Source organism: Lissotriton vulgaris, chromosome 3_1 (genome assembly GCF_964263255.1).
Source record: "Lissotriton vulgaris chromosome 3_1, aLisVul1.2, whole genome shotgun sequence".
NCBI lineage: Eukaryota > Metazoa > Chordata > Amphibia > Caudata > Salamandridae > Lissotriton > Lissotriton vulgaris.
Window position 1 is genome coordinate 1,112,856,114 of NC_141689.1, and position 25,451 is coordinate 1,112,881,564.

Below are 25,451 nucleotides of genomic sequence, written 5' to 3' on the forward strand. Positions count from 1 at the left end.
ATAACCATTTGCTAAAAAACAGCATCCTACGCCACTTTGCCCCCCTCAATGTGCTAAAATTGAGTTAATTAATAGTTGACCAGGTATGGGATGACATCTCAAAATTCTCATGATACGGCCATTTTTTGATAGCTTTTGGCTCAAGATCCACTCCCTTGATGGAGGCTAGGTATTTCTTCCAGGCGCCTGGTTTTTTATCCGATGCCCTAACTAGTAGTTCATCAACCAACTGGTTCTGTTCAATTAAAAGAAAAACATCTATTTCTGTAAAATATTTATATAATATGCTACATGAATTTACCAAAATGAAATCATTTGAAATCAATTGCGACATTTCAGCTACTGTCACCCATTTTCCATTTCTCAAGAAGTCCATAACTTTGGTGAATCCAGCCACTGCCCATTTTGACGCCAGATATAAAGGTTGTCTTACCCCCGCCCGAGGGAGGATTCCTTCTAACAATGTAGCTGAATTAATTGCAGGAATAGAGTACTTTTTGAAAAAAGCCTGTCGTTTTTTGAAAAACTAGTGAAGGCACTTATAACGCACCAGTTCCGGGGATCTAAAAAGCAACAAGGGGGAATTAATTTGACTGTCTCTACAAATTAGGTTCATAAAACTATTACAGTAAAAAATTTGTTGCTGTGAGAATTTAAATCTATATAATTATTGTGCAAAATACGCATAGTAGTAATCCCAAAGGTTTGGAAGGGCTAACCCTCCCTGATCCAAGTCTTCATTTAAAGTGTTGAGTGCTATTCAAGGGGTTTTCTTTGCCCAAAGGAATGCTGTAAACATGGACTCTACCTGAGTAAAAAAGGAGCCTGATAAAGTGCATGGCATCGTGGAAAAAAGAAAATTAAATAACGGAAGGACAGACATTTTAATTAAGGCCACTCACCCCAAAATAGAAAGGGGAGCATGCTCCACCGAGAAAACAAACCCTGAACTTTCTTTAGAAGAGGAACAAAATTCAATTGATATAGATCGTTGACAGATTCAGAAAAAATACCCCTAGATATCTCTAATATTGACAGAGTTATAAATACCAGGGTGCAGATCTAAAGCTACCCTCCCACATTTCAATACTTCCGTCTTCTCTTTATTGATACGATAGCCACCTAAAGCCTCAAAGTCTTCCAACAACTGGAAGACTTTAGCTTGGACCTCAATTGTTGGTTTAATTATGAGCATGATGTCATCTGCATACAATTTTAATTTTGGCATTGATGGAATTGGGGGGCAGATATCAGCACAGTTCCGAATGGCTATTGCCAAGGGCTCGATGAAGAAGGCAAACAGAACTGGCGACAGAGGGCATCCTTGTCTTGTGCCTCGTTTAATTTTCAACAACCCTGCCACAGCCGTATTATTAACTACATTGGCTACGGCATCAGAATACAGATTACGGATCAAAAATATAATCTGCGCTGGAATACCAAAATACTTCAAAATTGAAAACAGTGTCTCCCAAACCACTAGGTCAAAAGCCTTCTCGGCATCTAGTAATAAAACTAAGGCTGGTATCTTCTGTGTATCGAAATAATCTAAAGCTTCTGTCAAAAAGTGAGTATTGGTAGCTAGTTGTCTGCCAGCGATAAAACCATTTTGATCCAAGTGGATCAAATTAACTGCATACTTATTAAACCTAAGTGATAAAAGTTTGTTGACGATTTTATAGTCAGAATTAAGTAGCGTTATCGGGCGATAGGAATTGGGATCCCTCCTATTCTTACCCTTCTTCACAAAACTCACTATATTCCCCTGTCTAAAGGATTTTGGTACTACCCCTTCTTCTAACATAGAATTTATCAATTGAAGAAAAAAATCTGAAAATTAACCAAGAAAAATTTTATAAAATTCAGATGGAAGCCCATCCGGGCCGCAAGCCTTACCATTAGGTAAGTTTTTCACAACTTCTTACAACTCTTTCAGAGAAAAGGGATTAACCATAGATGATTTCTCTGTTTCCGAGAGTATTGATGGCGGATTGTCATGGAGAAATTTTTCTAATAAACGGTCATCCACCTTCTGAAGCCTACCATAAATAGACGCCTAGTGATTAAGCATTATGTCCCCGTATTTCACCGGGTCCTCTGTACACAAGGAGGTCAAGGGGCAAGTTAGTGACTTAATTTGATTCGCCGCTGCCTGCTCCCTGGCCTGCCACGCCAAGAGTATACCCGTGAAATTGCTCTCCTCATATGTCTTCTGACGAAACTGTTGATAAATAGTTTCACTTTGATTATAATAAACAGAGCTAAGTTCACGTTTGGCCTGATCAAGCCGTGTTTTAATAGGAGCAGTGGGATTATATAGAAATGCCTCATGGAGTACTTGGATCTTATCTTCCAATTTTCCCTTATCTAAATTAGCTTTTTTTTAAATTGTTGCATCCTTTCCAATTACTAACCCCCCGAACAAAAGCCTTGAGTGAGTCCCAGACTACATTTATTGCGGCGGACTGAATATTCTGAATTAAGAATTCTTTGATCTTCAACCCCATAAACTTCACCCAATCCTCATCATTAAAGTATTGTTTATTTAGAATCCAACGCTTAGGGTGTCTCATACACCCCTCCCCCCCCCCCCCCCCCCCCCAAGTTGATTTCCAGTGGCAGCATTGCATGATTGGAAAAACCGTTCTAAAACATTTTTTGCTGAAAAGAATTTAGACACTGAGAAATCCCCCAAAAAGATCAATACGAGATGAGGAATAAAACCGACCTGACCAACACGTGAATTTACTCTTCGAGGGGAACGCTGCTCACCAGGGGTCACATAGGTCTAATATTACTCCGTAATTTTGCAAGACCTTAAAGACTTAGGTTTCGTCTGTCTTTTCCCATGCACTGAGGAATCTAATTGAGGGTTCATCAAGATATTGAAATCCCCCCTACAATTTTATTGCCAGGAACTTGAATCAACGATTGGCACAACTCCTCATATGCTTTATGTCTTGCCGCTACTCGTGAACAGCTAACAAAATAAACAGCTGCAACACAACCTGCCTCATTTGTTCCCGACAGTGAATATTTTTTTGTGGAAGTGTTTTTTACAGATATCCGTCACCACTAATCTGAACGTTAATGCAGCAGGAAGAGGTTATTAATGTTGAGAGTTGGCGAGGAGTGTTGTAGCTTAAAAAAATATGATTATACCCACAAGGAAATCAACTACACATATGGAGTATGGTTGTAAGTAAACTGTAAATAACCTATCATTGCAGGGAGTAAAGCAGAACTGACTGGATATTGAAGAAAGCAACTGATGCTCATGTAAAGCGCTCGAGTCAGTGCCCCTGGGCTGAGTTCACACTTTTTAAAACTGCAAAACAGTGCAGTGAGCCAACCAGTAGTGAAATCTGAAAGCTCATTTTCACTGTATTTTTTTTAAATGGGGAAATTTTTCTTACGTCGGATGGGACAGATATGCAACCAGTGGTCACGGTGGGGAATAAAAGTAGAGCAACTATGGGCGGAGAATAAGAGGGCAGGAATAACCCAAGATTTGGATCAGTGGATGGAGTCGGAGGTGTGGCCAGAATGCACCAAACATCCCAATGTTAAGTATTTGTTTGGCATTTTACTGACCAGTTACAGCTTATTATGTTATGTAATTCAACCAAGGGATACACATGATTATTTAAAGTTTAATATGAGTTATTGACATTAAAATACATTCACAAAGTGGAAAATGCTTCCAATCACTGAATGTCCTAAATACGCTTAAAAGTGGAAGCAAAAGCCATTTGTCCCCGAGCCATGGAGTTTCTGTCATCAGCACTTATCCTCCTATTTTTCCACAAGGCAGTTCAAACATGAATAGCAAAATATCCTAGTTTGCAAATGTTTTCTATATAATTATCGCTCTGCCATATTTGACACAAAATTCATCTGCTACATAATCTGACAATTTTAACTGATACATTTTTTGTAGCTCAAATAGATCAAAAGTTAAAAAAAATGTGACTTGAGTTGCTGCCAAGTGGACAGCCCTTCCCAAAGGTTGACTGCTCACTTTGTCATTGCTGTATTTGTATCTTTCATTGGTACTAATAAGGCAAAATATTTCCAGAGACTGTTAGCATGTGTAAAAGGTCAAAATAATAAAGAATCAGAAAATATACTGCATTTTGCTACAGCCTTTTTTTGCTGCATAATTTAGTCAACACTGCTACTGATCCCTGATGAGTTATGTTTCCAACGCTGGGCAGACTTGTTATATCACAGAATCGCTCTTGACTTACAGAATGACTGCACTTACTGAAAGCACAGCTTCCACCAGACATAATTAGAAGGCAATTATGATGTCTCTGAGACATACCTTGAAGAAAAATCTTGCAATTGTACTTAAAATGTATTAAGCTGCTTTTAACTGGGATAAAATAATGGTGCAAAATAACCGATGGATACCAGGCCTACAGTAAATGGAAAAGTCTGAACATTTTATGGGACTAACTCATGCGTGATGATATAGGGGGCATTTTGCAAGTGCCATGTATATAGTTTTGTGTCTACTATTCACAGACACAATTTCTATTCACCTCCTCCTCATCCAAAGAAGCTTGACTCGGTATGTGTAGGAGAATCTACACAAAACTTTACAAAAAAAGGCAAACTGATTTAGGTTCTGCATGACAAGATTCATGAAAATCCATCAAGCCTGAGGGGCAAAAAAAGGGGAGGTCAAAAAGTGGCATTCCCCATTTTTACTGACAAATGTTCTCTCCACTACAGAAAAAGCAGCTGAACTGAAATATATAAATTGGGAATCAATGCTGACCTTTACTCAAGGAAGTGCTTTTACCTGGTTTGTAGAAATCAGTTTAGTAGTTTTTGAGAAATTGGTGTTAAACACTGTTTTACAGAGGCCTTTAATTGAACCAAGTAGCCAATCAAGTTACAGATATTTGCAAATGGTGGCCGTGGCCAACGAACATGGCCGATCGGACGTGAATCTGACCGGCTCCGTCCTAGGCCCCGTAGTTATTATGCCCTGGGGCGTGCCGGATCGCACCCAACCACCCCACGGAACAGCCAGGTGTGTGCAACTACTAGGGACTGGTCCTGCGATCCGGGGAGCCACCATGGTGCAGCGGAGTGGTGCCAATGGTTCGCGGCAGTCCCTGAGGTGGAGTGCACAAAATGGCAGCTCTCTCCGCCGAGAAGCGGTATGAGTGAGCCCCTGTTGGACGAACTGAGGTGCGGAGCTGTGTGGGCACTCGGTGACACCCACTGAAAGCCTCAGAAGTAATGCAGCGGGAATCCAGAGGAGCTGAGTTTGCTGATGATCGGACTCCAAAAAATGGCGGCGCTCCCTTCCGGGAGAGTGGAACGGCATTCGCGGAGAGGGCCAACCGGAGTAGCCTGCATTCAGTCATGATCCTCTGTATGCCCCTGGCGTACCACGGAAAAGAGCTAGCGGAGCTGTGACTGCTCAGAACTGGCCTTTCTACAATTAAACAGCTCCCCGTTGCTGCGGAAATCGATTGACAGAGAGTGTGGGCCCCCGGGAGCTGAGCGGTACTGCTGGTGCCCTCTTGGCAGTCTAGAGGTCCGTGGTAGGAGGCCAGCAGAGAGTCTTGGAACTTTTGCTGGGAGCCACTTGCAGAGCATGGCTTCCGGTACTATAACTTTTCCCAATTGGCTGCCTCCACAGGCGGGGGGACCCGGCAAGTGGCGAGAGTCATGAGCAGACTGCTAAGTGGGGGCCTTCCTCTCTGAAGAGGCCATGAGTGGGGTTAAAAGAAGACTCCATTGTGCAGCGCTGGCTGACGGGAGCCTTCAAAATGGCCACCAGGGTGAGCCGGAGATAGAAGGTAAGCCCAGGGAGCGACGGAGGAGCGGGAGTGCAGGATCCCTTCCCAATGAGCCTTGCAGGGAGCCAGAAATTCAAGGAGCACTCAGCCTGAGGACACAGCCTGTTGAGGTGTGCCAGGAGTAAGTCATAAGTCAAAGAATCTTTTCTAGCGCACATATCACCAGGAGGTCTAATCGCGCTTGCGGAGATCCCAAAAACTAGATCATAATGTAGTTCCACTTAAAGCAGCCATGTTTTCAATTCCTTGCGGAAACACAGATACAGAAATAGACAAAAGATGGAGTGGCAGCGGCAATACGAATGCCGCTCTCACCGAGTAGCAGCCAGGAGGGCTTACTGAACAGCCCCCGTAGCCACCACAGACAGAGCCTGGGGAGCAGGAGTTAAATGAGTGATTTATGGAATTAAAGTATCTTGTGCTAACCGTTTACACAATGTGCTGCATTGGATACAGATTTTGATAATGGAGGGGGGTTTATTTTTCAGTTACCCTCTTTTACTATTATAACAAAAAGAAAAATTCTTGTCTAAGTGTACGTCAGTAAGTTATGAGCCTGTAAATAATTCATTTGTCTGTTATATAGAAAACTGACCTGAAGAACGTGATATATCGAACACTCACCGAAATGCTGCGCGACCTTCTGTTTTCTGAACATGTATTGTACATTGTTTTTAACCTGTGGAGGTTAATCTCTCTTTTTACAATTGTCAAAATAAAAATACTATATCTTTTTAATATTACATTGTTTTTTTTGGGTTGTTTTACTGTGCTCCACTGATGTACAGTTACTGCTTTAGATTGTGTTGTAGGTTGGTGGCCTTATAATAGTGGTCAGAGTACACCTTTCTAGTGTGTTTAGGAATATTTTATGTTCTTCTGGGGACATTTCATGTTTTTGGAAGACTTCACCCTGTCCCAATTGGATTCAAGGGTACCACCCTCTTTGTTGTCAGGATCGTATTAGACCCCTGGAAGAAGGCTCAGCGGATCTGAGTGGTCAGCAGGTGGCCAACTTGCTCTAGTGCGAGGACTTGGAAAATCGGTTCCGCCAAGACAATGTTTGAGTCCATGATCTGGAGGAAGGTTATGAGGGTCCGGACCTGGAAGCTTTCATGTTGGGCTTGTTCTCCTCAGTCATGGGGAGGATGATCCTGAAGTCTAGCTAGAGAGAGTCAATACAGTGGGGCCGCGACTTCCTGGGGAAAATCGGAGACCCCGAGACATCTTGGCGAAATTCAGTTTATTCAAGATCAAAGAATTGGTCCAACAAAAGGCGAGGACCACCAACAAGGTGACCTTCCAGAATGCCAAGTACATGCTTTACCAGGATGTGGCCCAGGCCACGTTCATGTGACAGCAGCAATTCCGTCCGATCACCGACTTCTTGAGAGTGAGGAAAGTTAAGTACATATGGACTTATCCCCTTTGGGATTGCCTTCCAATGGGATAATAAACAACTCCATTGCACGGAACTGGTGGAGTCGGCGGACCTTCTGGGACTAGCGATCTCCTCACCTAATGATGCAGCATCTTCGTGGAACCCCGAGGAGGACCAAAAGCGAGAGCAACATAGTTGTGGGACATGTCGGACAGCGGGACAAGGAGCAAGAAAACTCTAGTCTGAACTCTGCATACTGTGGGTCCCGCAGTTGGACTGTACCTGCTGACAGTGAAGTAAAACACTTCCTGCCAAGGGGGTATCAGTGGAAGATCGGATGGAGCAGACGTCGTGCACTTACCTCGATTATTGAGGAGTCACCTGCACAGATTGAAGTGAGCAGCTGAAAAGCAGGGGTGGTTAGGAGTACGAAAATCACTAAGTGACTCTACAGCACAGTGATGCATATGCCTTAAATATTGAGGATGGTGGGGCTGGGGGAGCAGAAATGGTCTCACTCCTAGAGTTTCTTTCTTGTAACGAGGTTCCGCTCTGTGATGGGGATTCTTCGAACTTGTAATTCTTGTTTGTACTGTTATGTTGCGCTAGTTCGATGTCATGATGTCCTTGCTGTGCTTTACATTTGCTGGGTTAGGGGGAGAGGGGGATGGGGAGAGAGTCAGAGCAGGGGGCCTGGGGGTGTGGGGCAGGTACCCAACTAGTTACGTATGGCAGTCCGTGGTATAACATGGAATGTTAGGGGCCTTAACTCCCCTAACAAGTGGCAGCGCCTTTGGAAATACCTGGTAGACCACAATATTCAAGTTGCAGCCCTCCAAGAGATGCACTTCAAAAAAAAGTGAGGAACACCATCTAAAACATAAGGCTTACCTTCTAATTTTTAGATCCTTTGACTACTCAAAATAGAATTGAGTGGTGCTCTTTTTTCATGCAGGGGTCGCGTTCCAATCTCACGACACCAAACCTGAGAAGGCACGGAGATACTTAATGGTGTGGGGGGGCCTGAGAGGACCGCCGTCCATATTCGCAGTAATCTATGCACCTTTTACGGGCTAACGGGACTTTCTCCTCCCCTTCCTCATGAATCTGGAGAACTGTAGATGGGGGACATACTCCTAATGGGGGATTTTAATCTCATCTGGGAGTAGACACAACTCACCCACACAGGGCAGCACAGGGAGTGTTTGGTAAGGCACTTAGGTCACAACTCCAACAGCTGGGCATGATGGATGTATGGAGAGAGACTAATCCCACCGTACATGATTATTCCTTCATCTCCTGTTACCACAGGACATATTCCCGAATCGATCATAAGTTTGTGAGCCAATCTCCATTCCCCACGATTTTGCAGTCCTATGTTCACCCAATATGCCTGTCTGACCATGCTCCTCTGGAGATGACCTTCAGCTGGCCGGCTCTGTGCACGTGCACTGATATTTCCCTAATTGCTTTTGTAGGGATAGACTCCTGCGAGACAAACTCAGACAGGCCATTAAGGACTTTTTTGCGAATAATGATCCCGAGCTCATTTCCCATGCCACCACCTGGGACGCTCTTAAAGCGGTCATCCGGGACAAATGCAAAGAACTGGCCACTACCCTGAAAACCAGCAGTGGGAGGAGAGACTCATGCTAGAAAAGGAACTGCAAGCCGCAGAGAAGGCTCATAAGGAGGGCCCATCGGCACAGTCACTGAGGAGAGTAACTTCCCTCAAAGGGAAGCTGCAGGATATATACACCAGCAGGGCAGAAAAAACATCTTGCGTTTGCAGGCCAGGTGATATGAGGGGGGGACAAGTTGGGCTCACTATTAGCACATCAACTAAGGCTAAATAGGAAAGGGAATTCATTAAATTAATAGTGGAGGACACAAGCGTCTCCTTTAGCATAAGAATGGGACCCCCTCTAGTATTACTTCAATGGTCAGGGAAAGAGGGGAAAAGCAAAACACTAACAGTAAATATGTCCCCCCTTGACCTCTAAAACTGTAACGGTATATATCCAACACTTTAATTCTGCTATTTTAATACCACATAGTATAAAACACATCATTTTGTAATATCAAGACCTTGCGTATTAATTGCACGTCCATCTGCGATCCCTCAGACGCAGAATCTAAGAATGAATGTAGTATGTATGATGAATAAGGGATGTGTGTACCTGTGAGAGTGTAGATTGTATTGTATATTGTTTTCCCTGCATATAATAATGTTTTACTGATGATATTACAAAATGATGTGTTTTATACTATGTGGTTTTTGATAAAATATATGAATTGATGTGATAAATCGATAAATGGAAAAATTATTTTTGTACTAAGAAATACAACCAAAAAAGAAAAAAATAATAAAATGATAAAGTTATAAAAAAACTTTTCTTGTTGTTTGCCCTTATGTATTAAAATAGCAGAATTAAAGTGTTGGATATATACCGTTACAGTTTTAGAGGTCAAGGGGGAACATATTTACTGTTAGTGGACACAAGCGTCTCCCACATGACAGAAGTGGGGAAGGCCAATGCCTTTGGGGAGTTTTATCTCACTCTCTACACTTCGGAGGAACCACGGTCACAGGACCAGGTGGGTTATCTAGATCCCTTAGACCTCCTACAGGTCCCACCAAGTTCCATTGAGGATCTGCCTAAACCTCTCACGACTGAGGAAGTCCAAAACGTGATTGATGCACTCAAATTACAGAAGGCACCAGTGCCTGATGGGTTTTTGGGGCATTTTTACCGTACCTTCACTTCGGAACTAGACCCTTATTTAGCCGCCTTATTTAATGTCATTGCTCCTACACAGCGGGTAACTCCCACCATGGGAGAGGCTCTTGTAGCGGTGATACACAAACCAGGGAAGGACTTACTGCTTGCTCCTCTTACCATCCGATAGCTCTTCTGAATTTTGATGACAAGATTTATTCAAAAATGTTGGCTACTCGCCTAGAAAAAGTACTCTCAGGCCTTATTGAACCAGACCAATCAGGGTTCATTAAGGGGCATCAGAGCCATGATAATTTGCGGCGCATCATGCATATCATGGAAAAGGTCCAGGAAAAAACATGCCGCAGCTCTTCTACCATTAGATCTGGAGAAAACTTTTGACCACATGGAATGGTCTTTCTTATTTCAGTTGAGAGAAAACAAGGACCCCCTGGGTATCAATAATACACAGATTCCTAGGGCAGGGTAAAAACCAATGTGAGTATAAAATCCTAGGCCATCCACAAAATAAGTGACCATAACAGCTAGGACCAATGGAAAGACAAAGAAATGTCGAAAGCTAAGGTGTATATTAAAAAATATATATATTTTTAATTAAACGTAGATAAAAATCATATAGAGACTCAAAAGGATAAGTCAAACTATATGATACAATTAAATAGTTACATATACAATTCTTGAAAAAAATACATCAAACACATTCATTAAAAAACAAAATACATCATCGTAACATAATTGACCCTGACTGATTTTAAATTTTAAACAGGAAAAGTGTTTTTTTCTAAAATAACAGTTGCACTTATTGGAAGTTTATTAAGTGGACTCACTTAATAAACTTCCAATAAGTGCAACTGTTATTTTAGAAAAAAACACTTTTCCTGTTTAAAATTTAAAATCAGTCAGGGTCCGTTATGTTACGATGATGTATTTTGTTTTTTAATGAATGTGTTTGATGTATTTTTTTCAAGAATTGTATATGTAACTATTTTATTGTATCATATAGTTTGACTTATCCTTTTGAGTCTCTATATGATTTTTATCTACGTTTAATTAAAAATATATATATTTTTTAATATACACCTTAGCTTTCAACATTTCTTTGTCTTTCCATTGGTCCTAGCTGTTATGGTCACTTATTTTGCGGATGGCCTAGGATTTTATACTCACATTGGCTTTCTTATTTCAGGCCCTACAGAGCTTTATGTTTAGTGAGAGATTTATAGGGATGATTTGCGCAAATATCATTCCCCCAACTCCTGAGTCCTTGTCTATGGCACCGCATCGCGCTTCTGCAACCTGGCATGGAGGACCAGGCAGGGGTGTCCGTTGTCCTATCTTCTCTTAGCCCTGTGTATAGAACCCCTAGCGCATAAAATCAGAAAGCATCCTGACATACGGGGAGTGAGGTTTGGCACAAATGTCCATAAGATCTCGCTCTTTGCGGATGACGTGCTTCTCCCAGTCACTGAGCCATTGACCTCTCTTCCGGCTATTCAGACGGAGCTCTCACTAGTCGAGTCAGTGGGTGGATTTAGGTTCAACCTGGCCAAGTCCTTCTTACTCAATTTTACTTTATCCAAAGAGGAGTGGCAACAGGTGGACGGAGCGTCCCCCTTTCGATGCACAGTCAAGGAAATAACATACATGGGCAACAAGCTCACTCCCGGTGTTTCAGACCTGTATAAGCCCAATTCACCCCCCCCCCATACTGCAACAGTTAAAAGATGATTTGGGCACATGGAGCGCTGCATTTATCTCTTGGATTGGTAGGATCAATGCCATCAAGATGAACGCTTTCCCCCGCTTGCTCTACCTCTTTCAGGGGTTACCTCTACAGGTAGAAAAAGGCTCTACAGATAGAAAAAGGCCTTTTCAGGGAGCTGCGACAGATGATCACTAAATTTATTTGGCAGGGGCAGAGGGCGCGCCTGCCCCATTGTCTTCTCATTCGTCCACGCAGGGAGGGAGGTCTGACGCTGCCGGACTGTTTGGGATACTACAGGGCGGCCCAGCTGCGAATAATGATGGAGTGGTCGCTGCGAGCCTTTGAAAAACACTGACTTCACATGGATAGGCAGGTAACGGACAGGGGCATTTTGAACCTTCTCTGGAAGCCAAAATACGATAGACCGCCCAATGCCAACCTTAGTACGCACACAGCTACCAGATCTGGGATGACCTCACTAGGAGTCTGCACCTGACTACTTTTCCATCTCCATACACCCCCCTACATTTTAATACTGCCTTCCCCCAGCGCTGCACGTAGGACGCTTCGAGGTTTGGCTAGCAGGGGGCTGTCTTATGCTCTCTGGGTACAGCAACCTCTGGTGCGGCTGGCCGCTACCGAAGATCTGCTCCACATAGAGAGATTTGTCAAATCGGGATCCACCTCCAAGGGGAGCATTTCTTTCATATACGCCCTCATTCAGGCGCTGGGCTCCAGATCGACCCCACAACATAAACAATTTTGGGACACACTTCTGGACTCTCCTGTAGCAGAAAAACAGTAAGAGCGTTCATGTAAAGACATAACCAAATTCAACCACTCGATGTTTGTTAGAGAAGCACACTACAAAATCATGTACGATTGGTATCTATACCCCCAGAAATGGCACAAGATCTTCCACTACTCTTCTGATAGGTGCTGGTGGGGGTGTGGTCTGATGGGTGACTTTTGCCATATTTGGTATGCTTGCCCCCTCATTCAGCCTTATTGGAAAGAGATTCTGTCCCAAATCAAAATCATCTAAGGATACCCAATCCCGAACTCACTGGAACACACATTGCTGGAGTTGAGAGATACAATCCTGAAATGTCAAACACAAGGAGACAGATTGGTTATGTGGCTCTGCTTGGGGGCAGCAAAAATGGAAGTAGCTGCCGCATGGAAAAAACAAGAGGCACTATCTTTAACTAAATGACACGCACAACTGTGGAGGGCGCTGGATTTGGAGCGCATGACCGACATAGTGGAAGACTCCAGGAAAGGGTTTGAGTATATATGGTCCCCGTTGGTGGGCTACCTTTCGGAAGAGCACCTGCTGACAGCGTGCTCCCTACAGCTGAGAGCCCTCAATGCATTTCATATATAAAATCACAGTGAAACTGACAACAGCTTGCATCTAGGAAGGGCCATCCCCACAGGGTCGGAAGCCCTCCTCTCCTGACCAACAAACTAACATAAGCACCATGACTTCGCGGTTACGTTGTACTTCTTTTTTATATTAGGTTTTCTTTTTCCCTTTCTTTCTTTCTTTTGTTCCTCTTCTTGGAGGTATGGTTGAAGAAATGTTACAGGATACCAATTGTGACATGCTATAACTGCGCCTACAAGTAGGCCTGGCGAGCAAAAGCTCTTATGAACCAGCTGTAATCCTCATGTGATATCTGTAAATCTTGGCTTGCATAAAAAATGTTGTAATTGTGCTATATATATGAGGTGACTTCAAAACTTAATAAAAATAATTTGAAACAGATATTTGCAAATGACCTGCAAAGCCTGATTCGCGGACCATTCACAGATCCAAATTCGAAAAAATAATACTCCAGGCTAAGCGTACATGGGGGCTTTTGTCTCCCATTGTCCATTTTGGGTCCAGTCAACCCGAAGCACCCTCATTGGCTGGTTACAACTTCTAGAAAATGCTGCAGTCGCCATTACTAAACACAAGGACTTGGTCCCAGGGTCCATAGAATTCAAAATGAGGGCAGGATAGGGGGAGCATCCCATGGCTCCCTGGCTTTCAGCAGTGGTGCTCAAAGCAAAAGCACATTCTTGAGTAAAATTCTAATATCATGCCAAAATTGGTGTAGTTCCATTCTGTGCTTTTTTCTGTATTACAGAGCAAATATTCCTATCTAAATTAAAATGGGAATTAATGGGAAATGCCACATTTTATACCCCTTTAATTTCCACCCTTGGAAGACATGCACAAACATTGCCATGTCAACCCCAATCGGATTAACTTTTTTGGATAGTTTTGGGCATATTTCTTGAATGACTTTACAATTATTAGCAAAACAAAATAGGCCTTTTAGTGAAAACCTTGACCTAATCAGTCAGCCTCTCTCTCTCTCTCTCTCTCTCTCTCTCTCTCTCTCTCTCTCTCTCTCAACAGGAAACTGTTTTTTTCTAAAAGTAAGTGAAAGATTATGCAAGACTGCTTCATATAAAGCAATAAAAAGGTAAACAATACTTAATTATGCAGTTAAGAAAGTAGAATGTTAGAAAAAAATCCCTATTTGCCTTGCTAAAAAGCACATTTTGTTTTTAGAAGGGAGACATTCTTGACGCACACTAAAAGCAACGCTCATTAACTCACCGTTGATGTGACAGATGCAATTACAAATTACATAAACAATGTTGCAAGTGAGGTAACCAATCACATTAGCATTAATACTATCAATAAAGTGACTGTGAAAATAATATGTTGTGTTTTTCAAAGATGGTGTGCTTTTAGGAGCTGCTATATATGATTATAATTATAAACTGTGTGAGATTAAAACAAATGCATTTGGTGGGTAAGTTAACATTTGTATTGCTGACCCTAACTTTATATTTTCTTTTTTTCGGTTTTAATTTGTAACAAATTGAACTTCAACTGGGTTTTTGAGGGCATTTCACAGGTTTTTTTTTAAGACATATGATAAGATAATATAGCCAAACCTAACCATGCCGTCTCTGTTTTTTCCGCAGGGGTGATATAAGTGATGTTACCAAATATGTCATTTGAGATGTAAACAGTTGTCAGCAACAATGTCCTTTAACATGCCATGAGTGGCATGAATAATATACAGGGGCATGTGCAGTGCATGATTGGAGTTCGCTCAGTAAGCTATCACTTGTGAATTTCAGTGTTTCTATTACTGTTTCCCACCATTTTGGCAGCTAATGCCTTCCTGGCAACAAGATCTGTAGGGATTTCCCTGACTGCTTCTGAATTTTAGACAAATGGAATTTGATGGCGGTCAGGTGCAGATGCACAAAATAATGCTATTTGGTTAATGAATGTTTCGATTAAGAGGATTGAGAATTAATCGCTTCCCTCCAATGAGAGATGGCAATTAGAATCTCCCATTAGATGCAGTTAAGCTAAAAAAATCAAATATGTAAATGCCATGGCTTTACTATTGCTACACGTAGTCTTGTTACCATGTGAACAGGGTCAAGGTGCATTCTATCACTGTCAAAGTTCAAGCCACTGACTAATGGAATAGACACACTTGGATAAGCAACCTCACGACCATCACCACAATTACCCTTCAAGGAAAAGCGTCATATCTTCGGCTGCCAGCCTCGCAAACGACGTCATTGTTTAATTAGCGCTCTTTGAGGTGGGCATAAAACAGGTCAACAAGCGTCCAAAGAAAACATCACCTCCATGCCCTGTCTTGCCGCTACTCGTGAACAGCTAACAAAATAAACAGCTGCGACACAACCTGCCTCATTTGTTCCGACGGTGAATATGTTTTGTGGAAGTGTTTTTCACAGATATCCGTCACCACTAATCCGAACGTTAATGCAGCGGGAAGAGGGTATTAATGTTGAGAATTGGCGAGGAGTGTTGTAGCTTAAAAAATCTGATTATACCCACAAGTAATCAACTACAAATATGGAGTATGGTTGTAAGTAAACTGTAAATAACCTATCATTGCAGGGAGTAAAGCAGAACTGATTGGATGTTGAAGAAAGCAACTGATGCTCATGTAAAGCACTCCAGTCAGTGCCCTTGGGTTGAGTTTACGCTTTTTAAAACTGCAAAACAATGTACTGAGCCAACCAGTAGTGAAATCTGACAGCTCATTGTCATAGTATTTTTTTTTATATAGGGAGTGATTTCGTACTTCGGATGGGATAGATACATGCAACCAGTGGTCGAAGTGGGGGAAAAACAGTAAGGGAACTGTGGATGGAGAATAAGAGGTGCAGGAATAACCCAATCAGTGGGCGGAGTCAGAGGTGTGGCCAGAATGCACCAAACATCCCAATTTTTAGTATTTGTTTGCCATTTTACTGAACAGTTACATCTTATTATGTTATGTAATTATACCAATGGATACAAATGATTATTTAATGCTTAATGTGAGTTATTGACATTAAAATACATTCACAAAGTGGGATATGTTTCCAATCACAGAATGTCCTAAATACGCATAAAAGTGGAAGCAAAAGCCATTTGTCCCCGAGCCATGGAGTTTCTGTCATCAGCACTTCTCCTTTTTTCCACAAGGCAGTTCAAACATGAATAGCAAAATATCCTAGTTTGCAAATGTTTTCTGTATAATTATCGCTCTGCCATATTTGACACAAAACACATCTGCTACAAAATCTGACCATTTTAACTGATACATTTTTTGTAGCTTAAATAGATCAAAAGTTACAAAAATATGTGACTTGAGTTGCTGTGAAGTGGACAACCCTTTGCAAAGGTTGATTGATCACCTTTCTCACTGCTGTATTTGTATTTTTCATTGGTACTAATAAGGCAAAATCTTTCCAGAGACTATTAGCATGTGTAAAAGGTCAAAATAATAAAGAAACAGAAAATATACTGCATTGTGCTGCAGCCTTTTTTTTGCTGCATAATGTAGTCAATTTAGTCAACACTGCTGCTGATCCCGGAGGAATTGCAGCTACTACTGCTGAATGGAGGTACCAATGGGTGAGGCAGACTGGCCTCAAGGGCAGGGCTGGCTTTAGTGCTGGTGGCCCCCTGTGCAACAATGTTTCTTGGAGCTCCCCAATAACCAACACCACCATGGATTCCCTCACTACCACACTTTAACCCTATCCGTGCTGATGACGGAACCGCTCCGTCATCAGCTGTGGTGGCGCTGTGCTGATGACGGAGCGGTTCCGTCATGGCCCTCCCGCCGCGCCTGCACAGCGCTGATTTTGCGCCTGCGCGGCGCGGTCTATTGAGCGGGCGGGGCCATAACGGAACCGCTCCGTCATGAGCACAGCTCAACCGCGGCTGGTGACGGAGCGGTTCCATCACCAGCACGGCCCCGCCGCGCGGCCACCCCTCCCCCTTAGCACTGCGGCGTAATAGCCACCGCAGTGAAGGGGTTCAAGTCTCCATAACTACTCTCTCTCAGATGCATTTAATGTGATTTACAGCGCTACTCATACCAGTCCAGGGTGGCAGAGCACCTTATATCACACACATTACACAGAGACAATCAATTATACATGTCTAAATCACAATCTAGGAAATGTTATATAAGACAAAGGACTACAAGGTGGAGTCACACAACAACCATACTAGTAGGCAATATAGTTTAATAGTGATTGGTCTGGAGAAACACAAACTGAGAATTTAAAGCATAACTGCATGGTTACGACTCAATTCAAATTATGCACTAGACAAGAGCAATATGCTGCCTAAAAAAGCAAGCATTTGCAATGCAATGGGTCTCGCATTTGTGAGAGTTTAAGCTATTGGCATTGTAAATGACAATGCATTTTATTTATCTGTTTTGTTAATTAATACATAAATAAAAGGCATTGTCATTTACAATGCCAATAGCTCAAACGCTTGTAAATGCGAAACATATTCAAAGAAGTGGCCGCCATTGTCCTGGCTGCTCGGAAAGTGAAAGCATGCATGGCCTGCTGAATATTGCAGGAAAGCATGTCGCGCCTACAGTAGGAGAAACTCATTAAAGAAAATAGTACTTACAGACTAAAAAAGGCGTACTGCGTAACAACCCAAGTAAAAGGGCCAGTCCTCATGGAAGGTTACAAATGAAGAAAAGGCGGTACTAAGGAGGGACTAACAAGCCTATTACCGAATCACAAATATGGACGGAGAGTGGGCGGGGCTTTGAATCCATTCTCCAATAAGGCAGGCCGCAGTAGCGTTTCACTGGCAAACTCTGTAAAGTAGCACTAATGTGTTTGGGTGTGAATAAAATCAATCTGGCCACTTTGCGACCACTCTGTCTTACTTTATTTTGCTTTTTATTTATTTTTCAAAATTTCTATTATGTGTGCAAAGTCTTGCCTAGATCCTGCTTAGTGACCATGTGACAAAATACTTAAAAAGGCAATGAAAACCCTTTTCCTGATAACTTTGTGAACTATTCTTGAATATGAACATTTTTGCTATAATTATGGGAAGTTTGTGAGAGAAAATATGTGTAACTTCACACACCCCAGGCCCCAGGCTTAGTGATACCCACTATATAGAAGTTGGATTTGAATACATGTCTGAGACATAAATCAGTTATGATTCTCTAGCAATGAACTGGAAAAGCTTCTGGGTCATTTACTTTAGAGTCTTTCAGCTTTACCTGGTCTCCGTCCAAATAATTCCAAGCTCCAATGTTTAGATTTAAATAAATAGATGTAGCTTTTCATTCTCCCATGTTCTTGTGTGCTGAGTCATTACTTGAATTAAGATGAGGCTTCCAGGAGTGAATACAAGCAACCAAACATCCATTATGCACACAAACATATATATTATACAGGAAGATGTGCAGAGAGTAATATTCTATTTATTATCATTCAGTCAAATAATTTTATATGGCTGATAGCCATATAAAAATTAAAAACATGTACATACAAGCAAATAAACATTAGATCACAATGAAATGATACATATATATATATCAGGGTACACAATGCAATCTTATGACACAAAAAAAAACTGACCAGATTGTAACAGTCAAGGATAAAAAGTCCCTTTTACAAAGAGTTTAAAGGCTGGTTACAACAAAGGCAGGGGCTCTACCCCGTGGTAGAGGATTCAGATTTCTTGAGAAACATTGAAGTTCTCCAGTTTTCCAATTCTGAGCGCGTGTTGAATATAACTTATGGTGACTAAACAGCAGTGCTCAAAATCTAAAAGATGTAAACGTTACAAGCTTAAACTGTATGATCTAAAACCATAAGAGGGCAATAATGAACTCAAAAATTGTGATCTAGGGCAAGCGTAAAAACCACAAAAGAGCATAAAATGGACAGACGTTTGCTTGGACATGTTATCCCGAGGACAAATGGGGAGAGTAGGGAACCAAGAGCCCTGCTGAGGGTAGGCCACCAGAAAGTGCAAAGTGCCTAATCTAAAATGGGTTAAATAATATTTATGTTCGGGGTTCAAGATCCACAATAAATATGTTTCCATTCCTTCATCAGATTTTTTTATCTGGGTATTAGCAGACCTAATTCATAGATGAGCATTAAGAGAGTCTGGCCTAATCTCTACGTTGATTACAGACAGATTTCACTATGTTCTGTGTTCTGTTATCAATTACATTAGGTGAGAGAAACAATTCCAAAGACCGAGTTCAGAAAAATTCCTTTTAACCCCTTCGATGCTTGTGATGGAACCATTCCGTCATCAGTCACGGTTGGGCTGTGCTGATGACGGAATGGTTCCGTCATGACCACACCCATTTTCATAGGGGCCCAGCACACCAGGATATTCTCCCTAGCAGCCAAGGTGTTAACATAGGCAATCCAGGGGATGAGGTCCGAACTGTCTTTCTCAAGCACTCCTCAAAGACCAATAGGGTAAATTTAGTGTGGGATGAATGCCAGATCTTAACCAAAAGAAACAATGGTGCAAACTTAACTATGTTCTCCAAAACAGGAAGTCCAAGGTCCAGATGGACAATAAGACTGGTGGTACTCTTGGAAAAAGCTAGCAATCTGCACATTAATTTGTTCTCAATCTATTGCAGGTTTCCAGATGAAGTATAGCCCCAAACGCCAGCCCCATAAATCCCCTGAGAAAAACACTTGCTTTTATACAGAGTCCTTAGATTCTTAATGGGATTATGACCAAATTTCTTGGAGAATTAAAAAATCACATCTATAGCCCGAGTAAATATACAGGTTCTCTGGCTCAGGAGCTTGTCCCATCTCATATTCTCCATCATCAAGACCCAAGGTAATTAAAACTATGCACCTTGGTGATAGGGATATCGCCAATTGTGTGTGTGCGTGAGCGGGTTTATTTCAGTCCACAGATCATGATATTTGATTTCACATGGTTTATTATCAGATTTATTCTCCCCCATAAAATCAATAAAAGAATCCACCTAAAGTCAAACTGTACTGGACGATGTCCAACTATGGGAAGATCCTTGCTAGAAAACATCCTTGTCTCACACCTTTGCTAGAATAAAATACAGGAGATCACTCCCCATTGTTGCCAAATCGGGCCTGAGGCCTCGTACAACAGTGCAGACGTTTCAAAAAGTAAATTAGGACTACATCAATCCCTGCTTTGCTCATCATAACCTATAACTTATCCACCTTGACCAGGTAGAATGCAATAGAGGTCCATAAAGACCATATGGAGAGCGCCTCCCCTTGCTTGGGTATATTTCCCAGATAGCAAGAGCAGATTCAGGGTTTGCTACAGTATACAGTGGGATTTATCGAGCCTGGTAGTCCGCGGAGGGTAGTCTGAACAGCGTTTTCACCCATAAACAGATGTTGTGATTTGTGAATTAGAAACGGGACGATGTAATTTGGATCTGGTTATTTTTTCAGTGAGCACTCGACAGTATAAAAGAGTAAACTCTGTATTGAGGGATCATACCTTATTCTTGGAACATACTATCAGAAACCTGAACATACCAAGTGGTGTATTGGTGAAAGGTCAATCAGTGAAACAATAATAAGAATTCTAGAATTTGTTTTTTATTGCTATTATCTTCCAAAACATAGAACATAAAACATATAAACATCATCGCATAATCGTACAGGATGCAGCCACATTGGCTATGTTGTCGTTAAAACAGTTATACCGTATATGGGTATGACTGCCCCCCTATCCACTGTTGAATTAATGAGGAAAGGAAAAGGAAAGGAAAAGAGCTAAGGTAGGAAAGAACTGAGCTAGCATACAGAAGTATAGTGTCTGCGCGGCAGAATCTTTGACACTGTGGAGGTGTGGAGGTGTGGTGTAGAGCCGCTTGTTAGATTTGTTAGTGTTTATTCATGGCGGGTCATATGGGTCTAAGAGCTTGTCCAAGGACGCCCACATCCCCCTGTTGGGATTTCTCCATGGTGAGTCATAGAGGGCGGGGTTGTCAGTGCCTCGAAGGTACGTCAGCTAGTTAAGCCAGCCCTTGAAAGTTGCCTTGGAGGTGTCTTTCTAGTTGGTAAGTACTATTTTGACTGCCACTGTTAGTAGGAGATCCAGCAGGTCTCTGTCTTGCTATAAGGCGATCTCGTTTGTCATGAATGCAGTGGCGAGAGTAGCAAAGTCTACTTTTAGTGTGCATCCTAATGTTTTATTTATAAAGGTGAACATTTTTCCCCAGAATTTTTTAAGTTTGGGGCAGTGGAAGATAAGATGTGCCAAGTCCCCTTTGTCCTTGTCACAGTTCCAGCACCGGTCACTTTCACTCAGACCCAGGGCCACCAGGCGTGCTGGGGTCCAGTATGTTTTGAGTAGTAGCCAGAATTTATTCTGCACTAAGGCCGGGGAGAGTTTGTTTTGCATGGGGGAGGCCCAGAGCAGGTGGCGCTCCTTTTCGCTGAGTGTGGCTCCGAGTTCTTTCTCCCAGTAAGTAATCGTTTTGTCGTTAAGTTTGGAGGAGCTGGGGCATAATAGTTTATATAGGTGTGATACCTGGTGTCCTACTCTGTTGATATTCATCATGTATTGGATGATTGAGGGTTTGTGCTTTGATAGTTTAGTTTTGGACAGGGCTGTTTAGATTTTAAGGAAGTTGTACAGTTCTATGTCTGGTAAGTTGTGCTTTGCTTTTAACATGTTGAAGGAGGAGGGGCTTCCTCCCTCTTCCAGTTGCCCGGGGTATGAGATACCTAGTCTTTTACCTGAGTCTATGGAGAGCGGTTTACCTCTATACCTAATCTTTGTTGAAATTATAATAGCCTTATATAGTGGAACGTGGGCAAAAGTAAAGCTTGGTGATGGGAGACGAATATCCGCAGAATTAAAAATAAGAAATGGCCTCAAACAGGGCTGCGTGCTCTCTCCAAGCCTTTTTAACATATATTTGGCAGATTTGGAAAGTCATCTGCAGGACATGAAGGGACACCCACCAAAATTGGACAACGAATGCATCCAGTTTTTACAATATGCAGACAACATTGTAGTTTTAAGTCAAACACCGATAGGTCTCCAAAGAATAATATCCAAATTAACGGACTACTTTGACTGTGAAGGTCTGGAATTAAACATCAAAAAATCAAAAGTGGTGAGATTGGCGGGCACAAGAAGACGATCATTCAAGTGGTATACAAAGGACAAACATATTGAGGAAATAACATCATACAAATACCTGGGGGTTACAGCAAGCAAAAATATGTCCTTTTTATATCAAAAAAGAAACATCGTCGCAAAAGCACAGTCACTGAGTTTCGCGTACAGAACACTTCTAAAGACATTGCAATGCCCGTCACATGACCATCTCCTAAAAGTAATGGCAGCCCAAGTATTACCATCCCTTTCCTATGGACTAGAAATATGGCACGGGAAAGAAATTGACATTTTAAACACCCTCCAGACAAAAATATATAAATCAGTGTTTAACCTTTACAAAGGATCAGCTCCAGCACAAATAAGATTGGAATTTGGCTTGCAAAATCAAATATATCAAAGGAAAGCGGTCTTAGCGAAATGGTGCTGGAAACTGAGATCAGCAGAATTAGGATCATTAAATAACCTATGTTGGCTAGAAATCAAAAAACAATATGATCAACAAGAACCCAATTCTTGGGGTGGCGATTTGCGCACATCCTTAGAAACCCTCAAAATAGAGGAGATCTGGAACAGTCAACTAGAAGAAGCATCCTTTAAAAAGATTTGCAAACTAAATGCAAAAGCTCTATCACTGATAGAAGACAAAAAGACTCTGGCTAAACGTCGACACACATGGACTGTTTTAAATTTGTATAAACGATTAAAACCGCAACCTTACCTCATGGCACACTTTCGGCTATCTTTAAAAATGAAATTCATGGCTTTTAGACTGGGCGACCATATTTCCAAAGACTTGATTCCGTCATGGAAAGATACAAACCAGGGACCGAGATGTAGATTATGTGGGTACCATACGGAAACATTGTGTCACCTTCTGTGTACGTGCGAGTCAACAAAAGACGAGAGAAGAACTTTATTAAAACCAGTCCTAAATATGTTTCAGATCCGCACCTGCAGGCAGGCTATTATCAGATGGATGGGAGCTGGTTCGAACATTTTAATATGTTGCGGGGTAAAATTTATGACAATAGTAGAGACTCTGTTTTTAAAAGCTGAAACAATCTAAAAATGGGGTCTGGAAAATAATGTTTTACTTTTAAAGAAATCGCAAATATATTTTAAGAATTTTTTTTAATCCTTTTGCTATTTAATTGAAATTTGTATATGTATACTTTATGGTTGTGATAAACCAAATAAAGTAAATTTTTGACTGACTATACCTAATCTTTGTGTTTGCCCATATTGATTCCCACATTGAGTTCTTCACGCTGTGTTCCATTTTTTTATCTATTTTAAGCAGGGCATTCTTGGTGTTTTTGAGTATTGGGTTTGCAGCTAGTGCCTGTTTGTTGGCTCTAAGGTTAATAGAAAGCCCTGATGATGTCCCGTAGGGGACGAAACGCGTAGGCTGTGGAGTTTGCAGTATACATTTGATCGTTCATTTTTTGATATGTTCATATGAAGCAATCCTCTAAATTAAAATAAATATATCAATAAAGGACTGAACTCATTTGATGAACCAAGAAGCTTGCGTTGGAATTGGATTATTCATGGACTACAATATTTGATTGTTAATACTTACATTACATTAGTGCTCCTTCTGTATGGTTTTGTATTTGCTGTACAGTACTAACCCCTGGCTAAAAACCATATTACACCTCAAGAAATAATTTTTCTCTGCAGCCCAATCTTCAAATTTTTGCAAGATGACCCTCCCAAGGATCTTTATAGTGGAGTCCAGGAGGGATATTGGTCGGTAGCAGGTTGATCAGTTTATATCCCATTTAGACGAGGATCAGCTTCTTCCAGGAGTTAGGGATGTCACCACTCATTTAGTCCTGGGCGGTGAACTCCACTCCGTTTGTAGAGTTTTCTGCTCTCTGCAGAGTTTGCAGAGTTCTAAAAACTCCACTCTGCTAGGCCTGGCGGAGTTTTTTCCTTGCTCTCGCTTACCAACGGTATGTTGGCATGCATAAGCAAGGAAAATCCAATGCTAGATCACCTCCCAGCGAGATTTCTCAATGAGGGTGGTCACGGAGGTCGCGACCGCTCGCAATGAAAAACCTTCTATTTGCTTTGAGGATGCTGCCGCTCAAGTAGAACATCTACTCAAGAAACAGCGCTCTCTGGTGCTGTTCATGGTGCTATTCGCACTGATTTTCCAGCGCGGGACAAACACAGGCGTTAAAAATCTTCACGAACAGATCACCCTCACGCACACTGCCGCTTGCTGAACTCCACGTAGCGCAGCTGAGTTTTTTGGTCATGAACTCTGCCCAGGTATACTCTTATCACTGCATGATTAACATTTTTAGCAAGGGTGCCCAGAAAGTGGGATTCTTTCTGAAGACATCAACGAGTGCTCCATCTGGCCCTGGACCCTTTTCTTTGGATGACTTTAATATATCGCTAGTTACTGCGCTAATTTAAATACAATCACTTAGAGCTAAGATTTTGACGGAAGAGGATGGCATCTAATTTCACCTAGAACATGGGGTAAAGGGTCATGGCTGAAAACCTCAGAGAAATAACTGACCCTTTCTGCAACGGGATATGGCATTCAATTCTTGGCTGATTATCATCATTAAAGAAAGGCTTGTTTGGCACTTTCCAAAAGGCCCTGGATTCCTAAATTCAGAAGCAGCTTGCAAATCCTCCCATGAGTGCTTCCTTACATCCTTTTTTCTCTTATCTAGAGTGAATTTATATGTAGTCCTGGTATGTCTAACCTCCTCCACATTGTGCGGCGATGCATTGGAGATTTTTTTTTAGCTGTTTTACAGCAACCATACAGGCAGTGCTAAACCATTTAAAGGGGAGGATGGTCATGTGCTTTTTCCTGGCAACCAGCAAGCTTGTAGCGCATTTACTGAGAACTTCAAAACTTTCCAGAATTTCCCCAACCAAAGCCTCCTCAGTTAGACAGACCCTTGGTTCCTCTGGATTTCGGGTGATTAAGCTCTCAAAGACTTTTACCTAATCCATATTTGCCCACTTTAGGCGAATACGATGATTTTTAGGAAACAAGGTCAGGGTCAAGACTGCTTGTATGAGATTTGGACAAAGACATGTTTAGGCTTACAACAGTAGGGTTATGGTCGCTGATTATCCAGGGTAAAATATAAGAGTCCTGAAGGTACAGGACTATTTAGGTGGGGGGGACAACATTACATCTATTGTAGCTCCCTTTCCAGCATGATTGATGGAATAAAATCATCTTCCTCAAAATAAATCTGAACTAAAAACTATCAGGTAGATTCATCATCGGCATGTTTTGCGAGTCTGTAATAGCGATTATTAAAGAATCGCTATTACAGAC

The 25,451-nt window shown here is 41.8% G+C and overlaps 1 protein-coding gene across 1 annotated transcript in view; it reads right to left on the reverse strand.

The window, feature by feature from the left end:
- Positions 1–25,451, reverse strand: part of BANK1 (B cell scaffold protein with ankyrin repeats 1) — a 2,350,097-nt gene that overhangs the window by 2,080,990 nt on the left and 243,656 nt on the right. The gene's annotated exons all lie outside the window — the stretch shown is intronic.